The sequence below is a fragment of the Neofelis nebulosa genome, chromosome 7, assembly GCF_028018385.1.
Source record: "Neofelis nebulosa isolate mNeoNeb1 chromosome 7, mNeoNeb1.pri, whole genome shotgun sequence".
Classification (NCBI taxonomy): domain Eukaryota; kingdom Metazoa; phylum Chordata; class Mammalia; order Carnivora; family Felidae; genus Neofelis; species Neofelis nebulosa.
Genome location: NC_080788.1, coordinates 68,359,297 through 68,384,486, shown reverse-complemented (window position 1 = coordinate 68,384,486; position 25,190 = coordinate 68,359,297). Strand labels below are relative to the sequence as shown.

The following is a 25,190-nucleotide window of genomic DNA, read 5'->3' as shown; positions in this document are numbered from 1 at the left end:
ATGTTTAGTGTAATAAGCAACTTAGTTTAGGTATTACAGTGTTTCGGTAAAGTAACAATTATTAAGGGTCAGGCAAGGTTTCTTTTATAAACTCTAATTTGGGGACGCTTGCATAGTTCCAGAGTCTCCAAAGGCATGAGATAGTATGATTGAAGCAAGACGATGGCTTGTGAGTCATTACACTCAAAGATGAGGAATTAGATTATCTCCACTCTCCACATTCATATCCTATCTTTTCTTACCATCCCGATAGAACTTTTATGAAATCTCTAAACCTAGAAGCTTTAGACGAGAGGTAAATCTCTTTTAAGTTTCAAATGGAATCTTTACTTTTTTGAAAATTATCTAGCACATTCAAGTAGGCTACGAATTACAAATACTACCAAAGGGAGCTCTGTATCTATTCAGCCAGATATGGTTCAATGAAATCTCAGAAACAACCTCTACACTTTCCACTTAGTTGTGTGTAGAACATTAGTACCACATGGAAATCATTATTCTTCACTCAAACATACTCGATCATATTGGCCTACTGAATTGTTAAGGTTTTGTTTTCCAGCAAATCTGACTTTTAATGTAACTAAGAAATAGTTTTTAATTATTTATTTCAAAATTTGTGTTGGACACATTAGGATTGAACTTGGGAAAAGGCAAACAATAAAGTAAATAGATGCCAATTTTTTAATAATAACAAAACGATGATGAAATAAAAAGATAATTACATAGAAATAAATCCCTTATTGTTATTTTCTTAAGTTAATGTAAAACTTTAAAACTAACATGAAAAAGTTTAAGATTATAGGCTTGAGAGAAAGGATGGCTATCTGAACAGAGAAGAGGAGCTGAGTGCTAACTCAAGTACTTTCTCCCTCTTGAGCCCCATATAAACACAATTCTGAATCTTCAAGTCCTTCCTGGGCAGACACTAAGTGCTCTGCCCTCTGTGACCTTTCTTCTAGAATTTAGAATGTATAGATACATTCAAACAACAGAAGTGGGCATTGATCAGTCAAGGAAGAAGCCGTGCACTTTCAGTTTCCATTACATTAAACAAAATACTCATTAGTGCTTGGCATTTTCCCAAGCAGACACAATCTAGGTGTCCACTGAGGCCTCATTGTGCAGTTAAGAAGTTTAAAAAGACCTTCTAGACATCAGCTAGGGACAATTAAGGGATGGGTAAAACTACTCCAGGGTAAGAAGGCTGAAATTACTGGAAACAAACACACATAGAATATCAACTACAAATAGACAAACTATCTTTACCTTTAAGATCAGTTAGATATTTAAGGAGAGAAAGACTAAAGATACTTTTGCTTAATAATCATTATCCTCCTTAATGAAACCACAAGACACTACGGGACTATTCAGTTATATTAAAACAAAACCATGTCTAGATATGTGGTAGAAAAAGCATAATCTCATGGAAATCTGTCATCACAACATAATTATTCTTACCATTTACCCAACAAGGAAACTAAGTGCTACTATTATTAAGAGGTCATAATAATGTAAGTTAGCTCTGAAATCCATATCCATTAAAACTGTTGAAACATGTTTTATTGTTAAACATCACTCCCAGATCCAAGACAGCTTCTAGAAAATATTAGAGAGCAACTACTTACATGCAGGTCAGGCTGACAAACTGTTTTCCCAAGTGTTTCCTTCCCTTCTGCCTTGCTCTCTTCCATCCATCCATCCATCCATCCATCCATCCATCCTTTCATACAACAAATATTTATTAAATACTGTCTGTGAGGCACTGTGTCAAGTTCAGGGGCTACAATAGTGAGCCAGTCCAACAAGGCTTAGTTATACATGAAGTTACAGGCTAGCACATAATGCAAAAGATTTGATATGATCTCTGTTGCTGTCAGTATTAAAGCAACTGTATTTGAGAAATCTTCATGCAAGACCATTAAAATGAGTTAAGTTTCAAAAATCATTCACATTACCTGTTTCTCACCCTCTGGGTATGGGAATGGGAAGCAAAGCTTTTCATGACAAAATTTCTCTTATTTTAAGGAGACATTTATCTTTCCACTTAGGCTGATGCAATCTAATTTACCAGCAAATTGTAGGAACAAATTTCAATTATGAACTCTTTCTCAAAAGGATGCCGTGTTATCTATTCACAAGGAATGTATGAAAGAATAAGAAAAAAGAAAGACCATAAGCTTAATATGGAACATGAAAACCTCTTTGAGTTTGCTACAATATACTCTCCATGCTTTTTAACTCAAAGACACCATTCTATCAGTATTAACAGAGATCTTTAAATCCCAGAGCTAATAATGCTTCCCAGTTACATACAGCTGGATGCATCTGACAAGCAGCATGTAGTAGGAACCTCACAGGGGATAAGGTTCCTAACAGTCAACTAAGAGTTCAAATCCCAAAAGAGGTGCCCCTGGTGTGCAGAGCACTTAACCCTTCGACCAGTACCAACATGACTATTCACAAATTATTGATGTCCCTAAATCCCTGGCAGATTGCAGACAGTTCTCGTATCCATCGAAGCCCAAGCATATGGTCACTAATGGGATGGATTAAAAAAAACACATACACACGTTCAGTCTTTGCTACATGAATATAAAGCCACTGAAATGCTAGAAGGTGATTGAACTGGATGGAACACTGTTAAATACATGCTTAGCCTCATGTTATGGATCATTTCCATTGACATCTATCTGCGTCCTTGGTACAGTTTAATTAAAGCTGTCTGGAACAAGTCTGCCCTCTAAATGATCGTCAGTGCAATGAAAAGGTGAAACATGAGGAGGCTTGAGGCCTTTTTTTTTTTGTAAAGCATTCAAATGGCTGTCTCTGTGGTTACGAACAGCAGTGGGGGAGAAATTCATTTTCAAAATTAGCCAACCATTAGACTTTTTTTGCAGGAGAAAGTGGGGCTCCTTTTTTTTTTTTTTTAATTTTTTTTTAACGTTTACTCATATTTGAGAGACAGAGAGAGACAGAGCATGGCGGGGAAGGGGCATAGAGGGGGAGACACAGAATCCGAAACAGGCTCCAGGCTCTGAGCTGTCAGCACAGAGCCCGACGTGGGGCTCGAACTCACAGACTGTGAGATCATGACCTGAGCTGAAGTCGGATGCTCAACCGACTGAGCCACCCAGGCGCCCCAGTGGGGCTCCTTTTGATGTCATCTTGGAGTACCAGAAGCTGAGTTAGGTCATGCCAAATCTTAAGAACTCAAACTGGGCCATGTTCTGGTCTAAAATAGACACACTTTTTTTGGCCCTAAAGCAGTAAATTCTAGAGCACACTTGCATTTGTAATTTATTTGGCAAAATAGAATGCCAAGGTGGAAGTTTTGCCTAAAATAGTCCCTTTCATAAGGCGATTGTGCACCTAGAAGGTAGGAACATCATCTATTTAATTTGGCTTTAGAGCATATAGAATACTATCATAGCAAGGAAATAGTTTCAAACAATTAAGGTATTTGTTGAATACCCTTTATATTTCCACCACTGTTACGGAGCCAGAGAAACAAAATAAACAAAATATGGATTCAGGGTATAAGAAATGTGGGACATAGTTTAGAGGCTGAATCTTTTTTTTAATTTTTTTATTTTTTTTAATTTTTGGGACAGAGAGAGACAGAGCATGAACGGGGGAGGGGCAGAGAGAGAGGGAGACACAGAATCGGAAACAGGTTCCAGGCTCCGAGCCATCAGCCCAGAGCCTGACGTGGGGCTCGAACTCACGGACCGCGAGATCCTGACCTGGCTGAAGTCGGACGCTTAAGCGACTGCGCCACCCAGGCACCCCATAGAGGCTGAATCTTAAATTAACTGATTATACCTACTTCTTTTGGCACTTCCTCCTCTTTAATATGATTTTATTTAAAGAGAAATTAAATTATACATGCCCTTTAATACCAAAATTAATTGTACTTTATAAAAGGGCCCAAAGGACTGTGCCATGTTTAAAATTTTCATTCATTGGTTCCTCCACACAAATCCATCAGTCATGGGCTTATCCTTTTCATTTAATATTTATTTGGTATCTACTTCATATAGGATGTTGAGTTATACCCCATGTCTTACCCCCACCTCCAAATGCTTGTCTCTATCTATTCCACCATGTTCATCCAGACTGGTGAAAGGCAATACTAGCACTAAACAGAAAAGCACTCCTAAATTTAGTTAGGATGCTATTCAAGAGTGCAGCCTATCTTAGCTTTGATAGAAATTAGTCAGACCTATAAGACATTATTTTCAACAAATAAGTTATAAGTGAAAGCCAATTAATTGGGGCAACAGGTATTGAGTGCTTACTGTGCACTGACATTGTGCTGGGAACTCTGGGGACCAGGAAACAGCAGAAGCATCCTCAACAAACTACAAACTGGGAAGATGCACACATTGGAAGTCACCAAGGAATGATGGAGTTGGAGGACTAAACACTAGAGTGATATCGGAAGGCTTTCTGAGGAAGACAGAGCTTGATCTGGCTTTGAAGAATGAGGCCAGATGTCCGAGCCTAAAGCACAGTGACAGGAACATGGAGGGTGGAAGATGAGGTAGGAGATTATCCTGCCTTGAGTGGATGCTTTGTGTTGAAGAGTGTATCTCTTGGGGTCTGATCGGGAGACTAGAAACCACTTTAGGTATTTAACATAGAAAAAATTTAAAACTAGGAACTGATTTTACAGGTGATGACCTGAGATGACCAACAGGAGACAGTGTGGCAATGAAAGACTGGCAACTTCAGGTAACTGCCAATAACACTTGGGTTGAAAGAACAAGGGAGAAGTTAGGGTCTCGGGAGCTCAGAGACCAGGACCACCCAGTGGAGGATGGAACTAGAGAAGGCGTGGCCAGTGGGTGCTAGAACAATGGAGAAATACAAATGCAGTTAGTACTAGAGATCTACATGAAGCAGAGAGAAGAGGTGAACTCTTGAAACCTGGCTTCTTTCTGCCTGCCTCTCCTCCCCCATCACCTGGCAGTATCTCCCATGGGCTAAGTCCAGACAGAAGCTGACAAGAAGCCTAGGGGGAAAAAAAATCTCTGCAGGAGTCAATTTCTATAATACAGAACAGAGTAGGTGAAGGAAGGAATATTTATAAGAGAAAACCAGCTAATATCAGCAAAGAGACTAATACAAAATAATGTTAGATTCTTATTATATAATAGGTTTTTAAAACCTAAGGAGAGGAGTTTAAACCAAACAGGCAAGAGATAGTCATTTGAGGTTTTTGGGAAGGAAAGAGAATGAAATTGGTATTTTAGGAATATCTGGCCAGAGTTTGGAAAAAGATTTGAGGCAAAGAAACAAGTTAGGAGGTAGGAGATTAAAGGTGGCCACAAACTCTGACATTCCTCTCCTTGAGAGGTGGGTTATATTTCTTTTCCCCTTGGATCTGGGCTGGCCTGTAGATGAATTGATGCTGTACCAGTTGTGGGACTAGCCTTTAAGAAAAGACTGGCAGACTGGTACCTTGGAACCCTGAATTGCAATGTAAGAAGTTCAACCACCCTACCAAAGTGGTCATGCAGAGAGGTCCTGACACCACTGAGCCCTCCAGACAAGCCAGCTGCCAGTTAAATTCCAATGAGTGACTCTAATTAGTGCCACATGAAGCAGAACAATTGCTCAGTTGAGACTTGCCCAAGTTTTTGATCCGCAGAATCATGAGATATAATACAATGGTGGTTGTTTTAAGTCATTATGTTTTGGAGTATTGTGTTATGCAGTAATAGGTAACTAGAATGGAGGGTATCCAAGAATGTGAACATATCATGTTATGTCCCCAAATAGTAGGAACTGTGAGGAGGCCCCATTTTTGGGGGGAAATGGTCCTAAGTTCTCTTTTGTGTTTATAACAGGTAGACAATTTTTTTGTAAACCTGTAAAGGGCCAGATAGTAAATACCTTTTGCTTTGTGGGTTATATGGTCTCTGCTGCTACTATTCACGGCATCATTGTAGGGCAAAAAAGGTCATAGACAATACGTGTAGGTGAGTTTCAATAAAACTTTATTTACAAAAAAACAAGCAGCTGGCCCAGAATTGGTTGTGGATCATAGACTGCTTGCTCCCGGTGTATAATGCTTGAGATATTAAGGAAAATTTAACTAGAGATATGCTATATGTGGATGACACACAGGAATTGAGACTTAGATTGGAGAATAAATATTCTGAAGAGGGCCTAGGATACGGCTATTGTATCTTTTTAAAGTTGCTTTTACTTCATCATTTCTTTTAAATGACAGGATAGTTGGTAAATATATTAGTGGGCTGAAGAATTATTTGAATTTATAAGGTGGGGCCCTTGAACCAGACGATTTATAATCTGGAGACATACAGAGGACAAAATCAAACAGATTTTCAGATTATGAATAGTAGTCCTGGGTCCACCGTCAATGGTTTTCAAATTTATATAATTTCAACCCAATGTATTTTATGAGTAAATTGGACTATTTTAGAGCCATTTTTCTAAGTGTGACTAACATCCATCTAATTTTTAATTTATATCATATTTATGATTTATTTGAACAATTATGAGTTTGGCAATATTTCTTGTTTGTATTTGAAAAGCACTTATAACATTAATCTCAAAGTGTTTATAGCCCAAACTATCCTGAAAAGTCAATGGTTATTTTCCATAATTTATGATATATTGGCGGCATTTTATCATGCTATTTACTGTTATGTCATAGGAAAAAAAGTGTGACCTTTGAAGAAATAAAACAAGCAGCAGCTTCTTAGTTCTCCTGCATATCTGTTAAGTTTATGGATATTTATTTTAGGCTTTATAAAAATTCTATCAGGCAGCTAAACAATTTAGAGTCACACAGCATGTAAATTCTATTAAACAAGGGCTTTTTACCCTTTCACCTCTTGCCCTACATGTGCTTGGTACAGTGGTACCGCTATTCAGAACAAACACTAATAGTCTGCTGGAAATCCTTAATATAACAAATGCAGGTACGCTAGAGGATACTAGTGAATATTCAGAAGTGTTTTTATCCATTTAAGGCAGAGAATGGCTTGAGCAATTCTGTTTTTGGCCTCAAAAAGAGCAACCTGGTTAAGAGGTGAAGCTTTCTTGGAGTTTCTGCATTTGATAAAGTACAGACCTTGCAGTGTTCCCTCATAGACCTGTGACCTCACGCCCTGGCCTCTTAACTTTTTTTGTCCATGAAGGTAGAATGATTAGTCAGTTCCTTTTATTAGATATGTTAGCAGTTTCTGCTAAAAAGATGATTTTTTTTAAACTTTACTTATTTTGAGAGAGAGAGTGAGTGAGTGTGGGGGAGGGCCAGAGAGCGAAAGAGAGAGGATCCCAAGCACTGACAGTGCAGAGCCCTGTGTGGGGCTCGAAATCACAAACTGTGAGATCATGACCTGAGCTGAAGTCAAGAGTCAGACGCTCTACTGACTGAGTCACCCTGGCGCCCCAAAAGATGATTTTAATAACATTAAATTGCAAAGAATTATGAGGCAAAGCTTGCCCCTAGATACTAAGACAAACCCAGTTTAAGCTGATGACACAGCTCCCATGAAGGGCCATCTGTTTAGCTCTAACAGCATTTTCTTTGTTTCACTTTTGTGGCTTGGCGTCAAACCCTGTCTGGGACACCTGCTCCATGTGAAATGAGACTGGCGGGTCTCAGTCCATTTGTGGCTGGCTGAAATTTCCCATCTTCCTCTCCAGGAAAATGGTCCATAAGGAAATCAAGTGAAAAGAGTTAGACGTCACACATGGCTTCACGTATAGGTGTACTGAAGGCCTAGATAATCTTCCTGTGTGAAAAGTACAATATAAATTCAACACTGGTTCATTGGTTCATCTACTTTGCCTCACAGTAGCTCTCTAACACCTGAGGTCTCCTGTATCCTGAAGATGATGCAACTTTAGGGACATCTTTTTACTATTAAGCCATGGCATAATTTGAGCTGAGATTGTAACGTGGCTTGAAATTGGCTGTGATTTGCTGCTTCATTTAAACAGGGATGGCGTATGAAAGTAGCATAAGAGGTACATGTTCTGTGCTTTTTACATTATGTAAATAGATCCGAAGTCTCCATAAATAACAATTAAAGAATATTCATAGGCTAAGAGTAAACAGATTAGATGCCTTCAGACCATACATTACCCAAGAGAGAAAGTAGAACACTGTAATTTATTATAACCCAAGGCAATATTACCTTAAAACGGTATGAATTTTGATTTCAAAAGTCAATAAGGTCTTTTCCATATAAATTTGAAGCCACCAAAAATGGCACTAAACTTACTAAATACACAATTAGTTTCTTGTTACAGATAATTTCTATTGATCCAAATCTGGTTTGTCAGCATGGATTAATCAAAATCGTCAGGGATTGAGATCTGGATGGCTCAAGGGATCAGTTCCTGGGCTATGAGCCTTTCCCCCTCAGGTCACTATTTCCAATACTTACCGGAGTTTTGAGAGGCCTATCTGACAGCTGGTGTGAAACAAACCAGTCCTTTCAACTAAATCTCTTGCATAGATTCATTGTCCCTTATGTTCAAAGATGTTATCACTTACAGTCTGAGGGTATAAGTAAGGGGAAAAGTTACTACTTATCAGCAGTCCTAGTTATTATTCATAGATAAGTCCATATTTATAATCTCCTATGGTAAGCAATACTAATTGCTGTCTTCAAGGCCTGCTGTATCCAGTTATAGAATATTTATCTCTGTATGACATTTCCCTGCAAACCTAACCAGTTGATCTCTGATTGGTTGTCCCAAACTATTACATATATATATATATATATATATATATATATATATATATATATATGTAATATACATATATGTATATATAATATACATATTATATATACGTATATATAATATACATATTATATATACGTATATATAATATAGTAGAATAAACTGTAGAAATGTTTCTTTTCTAGAGATTATATATATATGTATCTCCTTTCTTTGTTTGCCTTTCAGGTCTTTTCTGTAGTGCAGGTTATAACATTCTTTTATTGCATAAAAACTCCAGGTCCAGGCCGGCTTCTCTGAAGAAATACTGTTCCCTACAGCTCTTGTGTTAGATGATTATCCTTCACCTGCTCATAGTCTTTAGGAAGCTTTTCATCTCAACCTGGGCATCCATAGTGATATGCTGGCTAGTACAGATGCCCTGATCTTTGGCCACCTGATCGTATCATTAGGTCTAGGAAACCCTTTGGAGATCCTCTTTGTTGCAGCCCTCAGTCTATCAGAAGCTCCTGACAGCTTTCTTTATTCAAGATGAGTCAGGCAACCTTGTTATTAAGATTTTCCTAGTTATAGGGGTGCCTGGGTGGCTCAGTCAGTTAAACATCTGACTTCGGCTCAGGTCATGATCTCGCAGTTTGTGAGTTCGAGCCCCGCGTCGGGCTCTGTGCTGACAGCTCAAAGCCTGGAGCCTGCTTCAGATTCTGTGTCTCCCTTTGCCCCTCCCCTGCTCACGCTCTGACTCTCTCTGCCTTTCAATAATAAATAAATAAATGTTAAAAAAAATTTTGAAAAAAGATTTTCCTAGTTGTAGTCCCACAGATTTTGTTGCCAGGGGCCAAACACCCTGTTTCTGTTCTGTCTGGGTAGAAAAAATTAACAGACTTTGATTACAAAGATACTTGGCATTTTTGGTTAGAAGCGAAAGAACTTTGGCTACTTGGGATTAAAAAAAGGGGTTTTAGCTATCCTTGATCTTTTATAAAGTTTTACCTTTTCTTTACTAGAGCATTTTCAATTTCTGGTTTTTCTATAAAACTATACATCTAGGAAGCCCAAACACAGTGACTAGTATCTGGGCTGTACTATGAACTCAAGTTCATGGTTCTTAATAATATAAAGAATGGGAAGTATCTAGTGCTTTCCGAGGTATTCTCAGAGGGAGCTCATGGTACTCTTTGGCTGTTGTGGAGGAAACAGTGTGGTTCTCTACTACTGGGCCATGTCCATGCAATGAAGCCAGCTTGGTGGAATGTCCTGATGATGGAAATCACCTGTTAGGGAGTGGCCAAGGGAACTGGTAGTTTTGTTACTAGTTATCTATATGTCTATGGCTACTCAATTTCAAGTCTCATTACTGTGGAGTTGGAAGTGGAGGTGTAGGAGGGTCTGATTAAACCAAGCAATGTACCTTCATGGATTCCAGATGTCAGGGAAGTAGCCCAAGAGAGTTACCATCCACTTCCGGATTGCTGACGTGAGTTGCTTCAAATTGATCTGAGTGCTCCTGGCTCATAAAGCTGTAGGTGTGGAAGGAAGAAAGAAGAGCCTCTGATTTCAAGTAAATGGATGGAGATGATCTGGCTAAGTTAGCTTTCCTTCTTAGTCCAGGGAAGGGGAAGAAGTCACTTTTGCAAAACTTCTTAGTTGAAGATGAAGCTATTCTGGATTCTTCCTTAGAGGATCTACTATTCTCCTGGGGATAGGCTGCCCACAAGTTAAGTGAAAACATAGCATTCCTTCGACTTTATTTTTTCCCCAGTGCTGTCACAGTACTTTGTACACCTTTCAGTTAAAATTTCATATTGAACTGTAGTTGTTTACCTGGTTTTCCTTTCCAGTGGATAATGAAAGCAGTAACCACGTGTTATTTGTCTTTATATCCTCAGACCATGGATAGACTCTGGCGTATTACCTGCACAAAACAAATGTATGACAAATGAGTGAACAGTAGAAACCAGAGGAAAACCAGGTCTGCTACACTTCCTTGTAATCCTACTCTTTCCCTTTGGTGATAGTGACCTAGAGATTGAATCATTCCATGTTGGTATAGTATAGTTGGTAAGCACATGAATGCCATGTGCTTCATTTGAATCATGATTCTGATACTTTTTAGCTATGTGATTTTGAGTAAGACTTAAGTGTCTTCCTCTGTAGAATTAGAATAATACTTATTTCTTTTTAAAAAATTTTAAAAATGTTTTTATTTATTTTTGATAGATAGACAGACACAGCATGAACTGGGGAGGGCCAAAGAGAGGGGCAGACACAGAATCTGCCGCAGGCTCCAGGCTCTGAGCTGTCAGCACAGAGCCTGACGTGGGGCATGAACTCGTGAACCACAAGATCATGACCTGGGCTGAAGTTGGATGCTCAACCTACTGACCCACCCAGGCACCCCAGAATAATACTTATTTAATTTGGGATGTGAGGATTAAATAAATTAACATGAAGTACCTGGCAAATACAGGTTATATTATTATTATTATTATTATTATCATTATCATCATCATTATCATTATTATCATCACCACCCTCAAAGTGAGAATACGGCCAGTTTGCTGCTGCTGAATTTAGGTGAGAGAGACAACATCTGTAGCAGGAGGTAAGAGTGCCAGAATTACTGTCATGAACAACAGTAATAGATCAGTTAACCTGCAGTTATTGTGCATCCTCTGTGTGGTTTGATTTACCAGGTGGAAATATGTGGCTTCCTTGTTTTAATTTCCTTTAGAGAAATAAAATCTGATTATTTAGTCAAGGGGTCCCTTTTTGCTTCCAGGAGGCCAAGAGGGGTGTGTGTGTGTGTGTGTGTGTGTGTGTGTGCATGCGTGTGACTGATTTGAGCTATGTTTCAATATCCAGCAATTGTTTAGGCAGAGAGGGAATGTGTGAGTGCAGAGGCATGGAATGCCACCATCCTGACCAAGCCAGAGAATACTTTTAGATTCTCTGGGGCCTAGAAATAAATGGGGCCTAGAAATGCAAAGGAAAGCAGGCAGGGTGGACAAAAAGTTTTGGAAGTCTGGCATTGGAAGGGCAGACCTAAGAGACCTATGGAGGAATACTGGAGAAGAGAAAACCTCTTAGCCTACTACCTTTCATACATAGCAACAGAATAGTGTAATATGCTAGAAAGTAGACGTACTGATTGCCCATAAAAACCAGTACAAAATAAGAAAATTCTAGAAAGACTAGACAATGTCTAGAGTCTATATTGCTCTGAAGGAATGTATTCATTTAGTATTTAGGTTTCTTTCAGTTAGCATCTTTTAATCTTAAGTCTCTCTATATTACCTTTTTTCTTACTTTGTTTGCCCCTATAACTCTGTTAAAATAAATTGGTGACCTGGAAGTTTACAAGTTCTGTTTTTCTCTCGCCATCAACAGTTCTAAACAATGAACAAATAAAAGAACGCTACATGCCCAAACATTGATTTGAAGGATATCTTGGAGATTTACAATACGTTAAACTAGGGAAAAACTTGGGAATAATCCACACAATACATGTTGCTCTCCATTATAATCAGTTTTTCAGGCTCTGTGTCGATACAACTTTTTCTCCTTTTTCACAATGGTTTACAACTTAAATAATTTAATACAACAGTTGTTATATTTTTATTGCAAGCTTATAAAACTGGAACCATAAGTCTTTTCTATGCAATATATTATCAAAAAGTGACACTGGAGAAGGGAAGCTGATGATTACCGAAACTGTAATTCAATCTTCAAGTTCTGAAGATGTCATAAAAACGTCTCCTTCTTTACTTGCATACGGCAGATACCATCAGGATGCCTCAAATGAACTCTCTCTGGGTATTCAGTCTCTCCTCCAGCATTATTTCATATACAATCAGAACAAAAATGGGACTCCACAATGCAAATGCAACTGTGATTCAAGCCCAATAGTTCTTTTGTCAAATAGGATTTCCTTTTATGAAGTTTCATTTTAGAATTAATTTTGATATCAATGCCTGTCAAGCTGTGGAAATTGAGCTGAACCAAGGGAGTCTATTCCTATTTGAGCCGCATTGTAGAAAGTGGTAATTAGAAAAAAACGCAGAGAATTTGTACTGTGCTAAAGAAAATTAAGCTCGTCATGCTGCATGCTGTCATTCTGGTTAAAAGTATAGGTGTGGTAAACAGCAACATTCCATAAATGCCTATTTTTTCATATATTTAAAATTTACTACTTTCACCGTGCCGTATTAGTTGTCAGGAAATAATTTCTTAATTCTGACTGATTCTTCCTGTGGTCTGAAAGCTGTGTGAATTAAATACCAGATCCCTATAGTATTTACGATTAACAGTGTCCCCCATAACTAGCATGGAAGGAAACACATTCCTTTTAGAGAAAGAGGATGGTTAGTTATTTATACGTTCTTGCCAATGATTATCATTCAGTGGACTTGTCACGCCTGTGTTGACTTCAGTCTAAGACAAAGAAGCATCAAATTCCCCAAACCTCTTCTTCATATGTCCAACATGTGGTTAATCTACTGACAGTGTTGCGAATGGAATCTAAGAACTGCTATCTTTCTATTAAAAATGTCACTTTGCCTTCTGCAGGAAGGCACTGCAGCAAGACTCTACAAAATCTTTTTGAAAACCTCCCAGGATGAGAATAAACTAGCTTCTTGAGGGAGGCGGAGGAATGGAACTTTCATAGTATGGTTACAGAGGGATCAACACATCCAGTTGGAAAGTGAACATTTCCAATTATTCCCCCAGCCTGAGAGACTGCAGGTGGCGCCATGACAGTTTCTGCATTTTGTCTCTCGGCCAAGGCAGGCCTGGCCAGGCCCATGAGGGGTGAAGGGTCATAGATGCCATGTGAGTGGGTTTCATTCTCATCACAGCAGAGGCTGCTAATCACATTACATTCAGGTGAGTTATGGTGATTATAGCAGGCTGAACGTGGAGAGATTAAACAATAGAAACAGCACAACCATGCTTGTGATGGCTGTGATGAAGGGTGTTGCTTTCATGGCCCTGTGGCAATAGGTTTGATTGGATTCTGGAAACCTTTGGTGAAGGACACCTTGCCCCTTCCAGATTAGCTTTTTCTAAACCATCTTGGTAGTAAGTGGAGGGACAGAGGCCATTTTAACAGTTTTTAGTAATGAAAAGAGTACAAAACTTTCTCCTCCAGCATGCTGAGGTCTCGTGAATCTATAGAGTAAAAACACATTGCAGGGTCACTGCTTTCCAGCAGGTCTCTACTTCTTACAGCTGTTAGCTGCTGCACCCTACATGAACTTTTAATCTTGTTTGGTCTCATTTTACCCTTCTACATTTGTAACCCCTGGAATAGATTTCATTTTCCCTTAGGGACATTTGGAAGGAGAAGAGCCTATTCCTGAGTGTTTTTAAATATAAGAAAATTTGCTTTCATGCTTTAAAATCAGAAAAAGACAGGGTCGCCTTCAGTGTCCAGCACTTGGTTTCGGCTCAGGTGATGATCTCATAGTTTGTGAGATTGAGCCCCGTGTCGGGCTGTGTGCTGCTGACAACGTGGAGCCTGCTTGGGATTCTTTATCCCTTTTTTCTCTTTCCCTCCCTGCTCGTGCTCTCTCTCTTTAATCATGAATAAACTTAAAAAAAATAACTAAAATCAGAGAAAGTCAGGCGCTGGGTATAGCGTGAAAGGAAGAATAACTCACTTGTATAGTTAGCCCCTACCACTTAGATAGTTTGCTTTTCACATTTTAGGGCAAGAAATGCTTAATAATAGTGTATCCATTGTCCATCAAGTTGAAATGCTATGCAACATGGGTTGTTCACCTGAACCAAGAGAGGCGGAGATACCTAGAAGTCAAGAAGTGCAAGGAGAAATTGAGCCACCACCAGCCATCCAAGTTTACCTTTGGGATACTGGTTTTTGAGAAACGCTCATTAACTGCACTCCTCAGAAATACAAATGAAGATATAGGGTATGTGTATGTATGTATAAGTACTTGTGTATATATACATATGGAGAGAGAAAGAAAGGGAAGGTGGGAGGGTGGGAGAGAGGGAAAGAAGGAGAGGGAAGCTTCAGGAATATTTATAAACTAAAGGTAGCACCCTAAATTTTACCAGGAGGTTGAAAAGTAGTCCTTGTTGACAAAATAAATGAAGTGGTACATATATTCTGTGCAAATAATGCTGTAAAGCAAATAGTCTCATATGCTCCAGCTAAGGTATCTGGATAGTTTTTAAAGGTGTTTTTTTCTTCTTAAAATATGATGCAATGATCCAACACGGAGGAAATGAAGGTGGCAAAAATCTATGACAAAATCTGAATCATGAAGAAAAAGTTCAAAACTCGCTGGCATAGTTCAAGAGAAGCAACGCCAAGTGCTTTTTAAAATACGATGTTTTCAAGTCCAACCACCATGAAGTGGAAGGATTCCAAACTTGGGTGTAGGCGATTGATCTTGAATAGTTGTACCCCATCTATTCTGGATGGTTTGATGTTAGCTTCGTGAGTGAGTTTTGGGCTAAAAAGTGCCAGGGCATTAAGTTCCTGTTAATCTTTCAGCTGATATGAAAATATTTACATTGAAAATTTGCATAACTACTGAGGTAAATGGATAATTAAATGCATGCATCTTATTTGAGTCCTGAACCCCAAGAAGTAATGATGACAATAACCATAATAGTAACTGAAACTAACATTATTTACTATGTACAGGCATTGTGTTGGATGCATTCCGTGCGTTGTCTCATTTACTCCCCACAACATCCAGAGGCTGCCTTTTGTTATCCCCTCTATTTTACAGATGAGAAAATGGAGGCTTAGGGAAGTTAAATAACCAGGCTTTCTGAACTCGGTGAAAATTTGGGCTCTACTGAGTTTCAGAAACGTTCTGGGATAACAAATTGAATCATCCTGCTCTTCTGTGATTATTGGCTCTTAGCACTGCAGTTTTAGGAATCAATATAGTGCACGGGTTCTGTAAATGTGCCTCTTAATAAGTTAATAAAACAGAGATATTCTCATTGCCTCTCCATCAAAGTTTCAGGGAAAAAATGAGAATATTAAATGCAGTAGGATAGGGAAGATCTGCTCCATTTGCTCTGCAATGATAATCTTTTACAAAAGAGGATTTTTATTATTAATTCTTTGCCTTCTGGGGATATTATAATTTTCTAGAATATAGAACTGCCTTAAGCACAGTAATTTGCTGAGCTAGACTGAATCTCAAAATGTTTCAAATGAGCTGATAAACAAGTGCATAATTAGCCATTATTAGATCAAGTCTGTATGTTACTGATATCCAGATGAACAAACCAACGGATAGGCAAATTGTAGATATAGTTTAAAAAACTAAGAGCCTGTGTTATATTTTTGCATGCTTTGTAACTTGTCCTTTAAAGAATTAAAAACCACATTTCATTTGCCTTTTTAAAAAAAGAAATTTAGATTATTCTATCAAATAAATCCTTGGAGACTTAATCATTAAACACATACTTCCATGTATGAATAATGAAGGATTTGTGTGTTAAACGCAGCTCATGCTTTAAAAATGAATAGATGGTGGGATTTTTTTTTTTCAATTAAAACTTGCCTCAAATCTATTGGTTGCATGGGTAATGCTCTTTCATACCCCTTTCGAGTTCTGGTTCAAGTCCAGAGTACAAAATACATTTGGCCCTGATTATGAAAATAAAAGGTTTTGCATGCTCAAATCAGAAAAGGAAAATACAGTCAGCTTTTATGCTTAAACACACACACCTTTTTCAATTGGTTAACATCCAGTCCAAAATGTATCCATGTTACAGTTAAACCCTCTTTCCCCTCATTTTTCATTTTTCAGGAACTTGACACTGGATCATAAAATGTTGCTCTGGGCTGGAATTCGTCATGCAGGTTTACAGCCTAGGAGTAAGGTTTTTATTTTTAATATTAAAATCAGCTCAACAGTTTTGAGGATCAAATAAAGAAAAGAGACATCTGCAGAACGAAAACAAATTCTAAGCTGGCTTAATTTAAACAAAACGGTAGTTTATGCTATGAACTTAGGGGCCACAAAGCAAAACAGGTAAATGTGTTAGGTCATCTTTGAATAGAAAGTACTGCAGCAGCAATTTTCCTGAGGATTTCTAAAATTAGAAAGTTGATATTTTGCCTTTAATGGTTTATGTGTGTGTTGGGAGGGCAGACCAGATAATTTCTCGAGGCTTTCTGAAGATCAATGATTCTGTGATTTATATCTATCCGTATTTCAGATGCCAACAATAAAGTGTGAACTGCCAATCTGCAACTGTGCAATGGGTACAAGGCCATATGTGAACGAGCCTAGTTGGAAAATGAATTTGTCACTAGACAAAAACAATTATTTTGACCTTTGACGATTTTAACAGCTTCCAAAATTTTATGCCATTCTTATGCTTCCCATTATCACCAGTCCTCCATTTGATGCCAACTAATAGCCTTAGGTAAAATTTTATTGTCGTTGGGTTCAAGTTCTGCTTTTATTACAATGATTATATATATCCACGGTCTGAATTTTTTTTTGTTGTTTGTTTCAGCCTTAATTTATTACAGATCTTGGGTCCTGTTAATGTTCTTATATTTACATATCTTCAACTAGTCCTTTCATTTGGTAAATTGGCATGGATTCTCTTTGCATATTTACATGGTTCCTGAAATAGACCATTTATATCCTCAGAGTTAAAGCCGTAAGGCCATCTGGGCTACAAATCTAAGGAGTGCCAGTTTTTCTTTCCATAGGTGTGTCCCCAGTACCCAAGTCACAATGAGAAAATAAGACCTTTGGTTCATAAGATATCAGCATAATTGCTTTGATGTTTTCCAAAGGCATTAGAGAAGCATTCAACTTTTTTAGAATGTTCCGATTTTGTCAGGGACATTTTGCCATTGTGTATTTGATAGGAAATCTGATCTTTACACTTTATAACCTTTCTGTACTAAACTCATAAAAATGACATGAGTATTCTCCAAAGTCCAAGATGCCTCATTAGGATTTTATTAATGAGCCTTTTAAAGATACTCTCTCCCTAAATGGGAAATTATATTTGGTTCAGAATAAATGAAGCTACACACTTACAAGATCTGAGTTGATTTAAGGCTCTGAAGCAAAGAAACTTAAGCAGATTTCAAATTTGGAGCAATATACTGTCATAGTCCCAGAATAAGAATAGTATATCTAATTTGATTATACTATCACAACATGTAATGCTACACATATTTTCAGAGTTAAGTAAATATTATTACAGAAATCTGGGTCATTACTGGGCTGCAGTGTAATGCATAAATAAAATAAGGTAGGGAAAAAGTTTCACTAAATTTTATCTCAATTCCTTGCTTTCCCTGAATATTTCATCGCTGGCATTATTGTATTAAAGCAAACCACAGTTTTGCTGTTGATGAGAGACACACAAAACAGCTTGTCTGGCATTTGATTCCTCTACAAATTTTAAGGTCAAAAATTATTTCTCACAAATGTATGCCTTCAGTTGATATTGAATATTTGAGCTAGGCTTTTGCTCTGAAAGGATTCTGAATGACCCCTTTAATGGACAATGTTTGTATTGTTACATTAAAACCCAGGAAATGGGGGCGCCTGGGTGGCGCAGTCGGTTAAGCGTCCGACTTCAGCCAGGTCACGATCTCGCGGTCCGTGAGTTCGAGCCCCGCGTCAGGCTCTGGGCTGATGGCTCGGAGCCTGGAGCCTGTTTCCGATTCTGCGTCTCCCTCTCTCTCTGCCCCTCCCCCGTTCATGCTCTGTCTCTCTCTGTCCCAAAAATAAATAAAAAACGTTGAAAAAAAAAAATTAAAAAAAAAATAAAACCCAGGAAATGAACTGAAGATACAACTGCTGTTGCTATAAACGAAGGAGGAAGAAAGACGCCCAATCATCTTAAATAAGTTGTTTCCTTACAGATGTGAACAGAAAAACATTGCAAAATAACTACAAAATCATACCTGTCATTTGTTTCTGACTTGTATGAGGAAGTAAGTAAAAATTACCTTGGGGCAAAAGAAAATGTGAACTTAAATCCTTTATTTTAACTTTTTTTTTTTAAATGTTTATTTATTTATTTTAGAGACAGTGAGAGAGATCGAGAGAGAGAGAGAGAGAGAGAGAGAGAGAGAGAGAGAGAATGTGAGCAGGGTAGGAACAGAGAGTCAGCACAAAGCCCAATGCCGCGCTTGAACTCATGAGTTGTGAGATCATGACCTAAGCTGAAACCAAGAGTCCAACGTTTAACCTACTGAGTCACCTAGGTGCCCCATATTTTTCACTTTTTATTTATTTTTCTGGTTTTATTGAGAAATAATTGACATACATGTCTGTATAAATTTAAGATATATAACATGATGGTTTGAGTTACATATGCTGTGAAATGATTATCACGAGTTCAGCTACCATCTATCGTCTCATATACATACAATATAAAGAAAAGAAAGAAGAAAAAAATGTTCTTGTGATGAGAACTCTTAGGATTTACACTCATAACAGTTTTCCTCCATATCTTACAACAGCATCAACTACTGTCATCATGCTTTACATTACATCTCCAGTACTTCTTTATCTTATACCTGGAAGTTTATACCTTTTGACCATCTTCCTCCAATTCCCTCTCCTCCTAGTCTCCTGCTTTTGGTAACCACAGATCTGGTTTCTTTTTCTATGAGTTTGTTTGTTTTTGTTTTGTTTTATTTTTAGTTTCCACATATAAATGAGATCATTAAGTGTTTTTCTTTCTCTGACTTATTTCACTTAGTATAATGCCTTCAAGTTCCATCCATGTTGTCACAAATGGTAGATTTCCTTATTTTTTATGGCTAACTAATATTCCATTGTGTATATATATATACATATATATATGTATATATATATACACATATATAGAGATATATACATATATATGAATAAAGAAGTGATATATATATCACAACTTAAAGAAGTTTATATATAAGTGTTATATATATATATATATATATAACACTTATATATAAGTATATATATATCACAACTTCTTTATTCATCCACTGATGGTCACTTAGGTTGTATCCGTGTCCAGATTCTTATAAATAACGCTGCTATGTATGTGAGGGGTACAGACACATTTCTGAGTTAGTGTTTTTGTTTCCTTCAGACGTATTTCCAGAGGTGGAATTGCTGTATCATATGGTAGTTCTATTTTGAATTTTTTGAGGACCCCTCTTACTGTTTTCCATAGTGGCGGCACCAATTTACAATCTCACCCACAGTGCACAGGGTAAACCTAAGTTCTGATGAACAAATTTCACAGTAGATAATTCTTCTGTTTTTGGGTTTCTGCCATCAAAACACAATCGATAATTAAGAATCAGAGGCCATGAATCACCAAGAAACATCAACAGACAGCTTCCAGGGAAACAGAAGCTGCAGACATAGCTATAGACATCCTGGACTAGAAACAGTGGAATGTGTGCAAGATGTTTGCACCAGCAAATAAGAGCTATTAAAGGGGGAGTGTGATTTTTGTTTTAATTGTTTGAAACCAGCAGTGAGGATAATTATTGCTTGAAATGAAGCTTTGATACCATTCTACTATATTAGTTCTATTAAAAATATTTGTATGACAGCCCCTCAAAAAGTTAAACATACAAGTGCCATTGATCCAACAATTCCACTTCAGGGTATGTGCCCTAAATAATGGAAAGGGGGGACTCGAACAGATATTTGGACACCAATGTTTGCAGCAGCATTATTCACAACAGCCAAAATGTGGAAACAATTCAGATGTTCATTAGCAGATTATTGGATAAACAGAATACATATGACGACAGTGGTATATACACACGATGGAATATTATTTAATCTTAAAAAGGAATGAAAAATTCTTACACATGGTGTAATACAGATAAACCTTGAAGATATTATGCTAAGTGAAATAAGCCATACACAAAAGGACAAATACTGTATTATTTCACATATCTGAGATACCTAGAGAAGTCAAATTCATAGGGACATAAAGTGACACAGTGGTTACCAGGGGCTGGAGGAAGGGAAGAATGGGGAATTATTGTTTATCGGGATCGGAGTTTTTGAGACGGTGAAAAGTTCTGGAGATGGATAGTGGTGGTGGTCGCGCAACAACGTGAATGGAGTTAATGCCACTGAACTGTGCACTTAAAAATTGTTAAAATGGTAAATGTTATATTTTACCAAAAAAAAAAAAATATTCACATGGAGTGACACAAATTATGTCGTATTTAAGCATCGTAAACAGTGTGGTAGACCCCTGATATTTACAATAGATTTGGAGACTTTTGTGAATCTCTAATTTTATATATATGGAATGTTCTGGTTTTCTTTCCAGTTACTTTTCCATTGATAGTTCTTTCTGGTACATCTCCTAACGCCAAGGAAAGAAATTCAACTTTTACTCATTTTTCTTCCCCATGTCTGCAATTTTGCATTGCTGAGACATGAATCTTCTCCCTGAAATGGTTTTCTTTTGCTTTGCTTAGAAGGTTCTGGGAATTCTTTCATGTTATACCTCTGATCTACTATCAAATTCAGTATTCTGCCACTTAAGCTATTGAAAACCTCTGGTTTTTTTTTTTTTTTTTTGGCTAAGAAACATTAATTTTCCAAATTATTTTGTTTCTTGTTTATTTCTGTCAACAGGCCCTAGTAGTTAGCCTTCTTTTTTGAGTCATTTTCCCCCCATAAATCTTCATGACAATTACTGTTGAAAGCAAGTAAAAAAGCAAAGCTGAATAGTAGTGAGGGTGCTAGATGGTAAGATATAAATACTAGGCAGTCATGTAGGTTCATTCACTGGTTTAGTGATGCTTCTTATAGGTACCTGTGATTCCACTTCTTGCTTCAGAAAAACTACAGGGGTGCCTGGGTGGCTCAGTTAGTTAAGCAGCTGACTTCGCTCAGGTCATGATCTCAGTTTGTGAGTTTGAGCCCCGCGTCGGGCTCTGTGCTGACAGCCCAGGAGCCTGGCGCCTGCTTCAGATTCTGTGTCTCCCTCGCTCTCTGCCCCTCCCCCACTCGTGCTCTGCCTCTGTCTCTCTCTTTCAAAAATAAATAAACATTAAAAAAATAACTAAATAAAAAGAAAAAATACAAATCACTACTTAAATGGGTTCATATTTGCAAAGTCATAAAAACAGTCTCTGACATGTAGCAAACATGATGTAATTTTTAAATTGAGAAATACACACTACGGGCCTTTGGCACGTCAAAATCGATATATAAAAATCAAAAGAATTAGAGCTGAAAATGCCAATGCTGAGTCTTTTGCTGGACAGGAAAGGGGGAACACCTCACAGTGTTGTGAGGGTTTAGGGCTCTTTCCCGAAGTTCCTGGAGCACTGCACCTAAAGTTCTTGTGTCATCCTGCAGTATACAGAAATTTCATTGCGTGTTGATACTCCCCAGCATTCATTCAGCGCCCTTAGTTAGTGCCTGTCTAGAGTAGACACTCAGTAAGTACCAGTTGAATGAATAAGCCTAGAAATGAATAAATTGCCAAGAGAGACAGGGCTGATCTTCCTTCCCTTTACTCAGGTCTAAGCCGCAGGTGCTGACCTCTTTGTTCTTCTCCACCGGCACCAAGAAACCGTATTGTTTCTTCTAGGTCATGAGGCCAATTTCATAGAATGAGTTTTCTCCAATTAGACAAGCCACAAAATATAAACTGATTTGAACTGGAGACTTAGGAGAAAAGACTACTAAACGTTGAAATGATTAAAGAAATAAGTTTATCAGGAAAGGTAAGGTATGTCTTATAGAACAAAGGCTTCCATGGGAATGGAAAAGGAATACACTGTTTTGCCCACCTTTCATGCATGGAAGGATAGATTAAAAAAATCATTCTTAGGGAAGTGAGTTAAACTGTAGAGATGAAAACATTGTACTTCATTAATTTAATTTAAAAATGTTAAGAGAGTGAAGTAAGACATTATTTCCCCATTAATGAATGTTTCCATTTTAAGCTTGGGGAAATGGCAGGTTGGTCTTGCCACACGGTAAGTGATTCTTACAGTTATAGCCATTAGAAATTCCCCCATCATTTCTGAGTGGGTAATTATTACTTGAAATAGCTCTTTCAGAGTGATTATTATAAAATGTACCTATCTTCTGTTGATCTACTGCTTTATTTATCTCATGTTAAAAGATCTTTAGAAACCTTTCTATCATTAATGGACAAATTCCATTTTACAGATACATCCATTAGTTGCCAAGAATAATTCTGATCTGATTAAAGGATAACCATTTAAGGCCAGTAATTCACATATTAAATGCTCAGGGTGGTACATTGTTAAAAAGACCTTACATGTCCAGACCCATTATCCTTTCTCTCTTGGTAGGAGACAATAAATGAGAACCTCAAATAGTGGATGGATCTTCTTTCATCTAGACTAGAGAAAAAGAGGGCTACAAAAATAAGTATACAGTTTGAGGAGTCCTTCCAGAAGAATGTTCAAGGGCTGGTTATGAAATAACAAAACACCACAAATCTCTTTGAGATGGTGGGAAGCTCATCAACAAGGAAAATATTCTTGGATGATAATGATCTCAAATGAGTATTTAAGGAAACAAACATGACAAAATATTTCCAATATCTATGAGGTGTTTCTCAGAAGGATAAAAGTTAATTTATTATTCTCATAAGAGCTGTTTTCCATGTGATTAAGATCATAAATAGAATTTATCTGTTTTCATGAGGGGCAATGAAGACTGGAGAGGCAGAAACAGAAATATGCCGATTTTTAACAAAAGTTACGGGTACATTGTAAACTCCTAGAAGGCAGGCTCCTATCCTTGTTAATCAATAAAAAGTCACTGAATGAATACCTCAAATTAGTACGTATCTGTTTCCTAACCTCAGTAGAAAATCCACAACCTACAAATATGTTAAGTTCCAGAAGAATTTTGAGGCAGATTGTTTGCAACTACATTTCCCCACAGAAGAAACTATCATGGATGGTAGGGGAGTGGGCAGGCCAGCCCTTGAAAGTCACTTAATCTACAATGTAGCAGAGATACTATACATTTGAGATGAACTAGTAGCAGGAAAAAAAAATATTGCAGCAATAAAACCAAAGAGAGAAATAATAAAGTTGAGTAAAAACTTAAAATTTTCTTGTCTGTTAGTGCTTGAAGAGAAGCAGATTTAAGTATGAAGAGATGTATGGAGATTGTCAAAGAGAGGCTTAGAAGCTCAAGGAATTTAGAAGCTGATAGCTTTTTAAAAATTATGTAGAATCCCCCTTCAAAACAGAATTCTACTTATCCATGATAAGAGTCTTTGAATAATTATTTTAACTCTTATCAGCCAAGATTAAAGTGCTTTTTAAAATTCAAAAGTGGAATGGTAAAAAGGGGAAAAGAGAGAAACAAGTGAAGAAAAATCCGGTAAACCAAACAACAGCCAAGATGAAAATACTATAATCCATATCAATCTAGGCCCTCCCCTGCTCCAGGCTCTAAGAGTATAAAAATCGATAGGACATAATGTCTACCCTCAAGAAACTGCGAGTGTAGTCAGGTGAGTCAAACTCATAAACAAGTAAAGTGATAAGGAGCATGACAAAGGTAACTGGGCATAATGGGGCCAGAGAGAGGCTGGTGGCCAGAGCCTCCTGAGGGGGTTGGTGAAGGCTCATGGTGAATCTTGAAGAAGGAACAGGTGCTTCGCAGGCAAATGGGGAGAGAGGGAGAGAGAGCCAGAGAGAAAGAGAGAGAGAACCATCCAGGCTTGGGGAACAGTGTGAGCACATCAACGTGTGCAGAGTACAGAGGCTGACTGGGAGAGAAGAAATGCACTGGGAGATGGGAATGGAGTGGCAAGCCAGGGCCCGGCTGGAGGGAGGAAGGGCTTCCGTGGTCCCCTTGTGGAGCGGACTGACTCATCGTGCAGATGACTGGAAATGTGAGGGTTTTAAACAGGGAAATAACACGATCAAACAGGCATTTTCGAAAGATCACTCTGGCAGCATGATGGAGGATGGATCGGAGGTGTGAAATACTGGTGGCAGAGAAACTGGTTAGAAAGCTGCAAGAGAATGAAAGCTGGGAGTAAATAGCAGGCTAATTATAGAGGCAGCCAGGAGAGCCATTTGGTCTGTTCTCATCTTCATGAAGGGCCTCAGATTTAGACTCCTGATGTTGTCTCCTAATGAGGCTATCCACACTGTCACTGAGATTCATTGTCAGGACTGAACTTTTAAAATATGCTACAAATTCTTTAACCTCATTTTAATGCATCTTTAATGTTTAGTGTACTGGGAGCCTCAAAAAATGGAAGGGATCTGAGTCCTCCCCAATCTCAGAGAAGCCTGTTAACTGTCTCTGTGTAATTTGTGCATAATCTTCTTGAAGACTAAGAAAGGGAGGCATAGGGAAGAGATAAGAGGTAGAGAGTTTCCATAACTGGCACAGATTAGCTTTGTTGCAGTGAAGGGAAGAAAATGTGCATCTCTTTACTCATGAGTTTTTGAT

The 25,190-nt window shown here is 37.9% G+C and overlaps 1 protein-coding gene across 4 annotated transcripts in view; it reads right to left on the bottom strand.

Annotated features, from left to right (window-relative positions):
* DPH6 (diphthamine biosynthesis 6) overlaps positions 1-25,190 on the bottom strand; it is a 444,382-nt gene that overhangs the window by 38,998 nt on the left and 380,194 nt on the right. For 3 of the 4 annotated variants that reach the window (XR_009264244.1, XR_009264246.1, XR_009264245.1), the window contains 2 exons: positions 10,552-10,642; positions 10,139-10,247 (listed from right to left, as the gene is read on the bottom strand). The gene's annotated coding sequence lies outside the window, so the exon portion shown is untranslated. Of the gene's footprint in view, positions 1-10,138; positions 10,248-10,551; positions 10,643-16,466; positions 16,592-25,190 lie in introns of those variants that run through there. The other variant, XR_009264247.1, reaches the window with a different exon arrangement.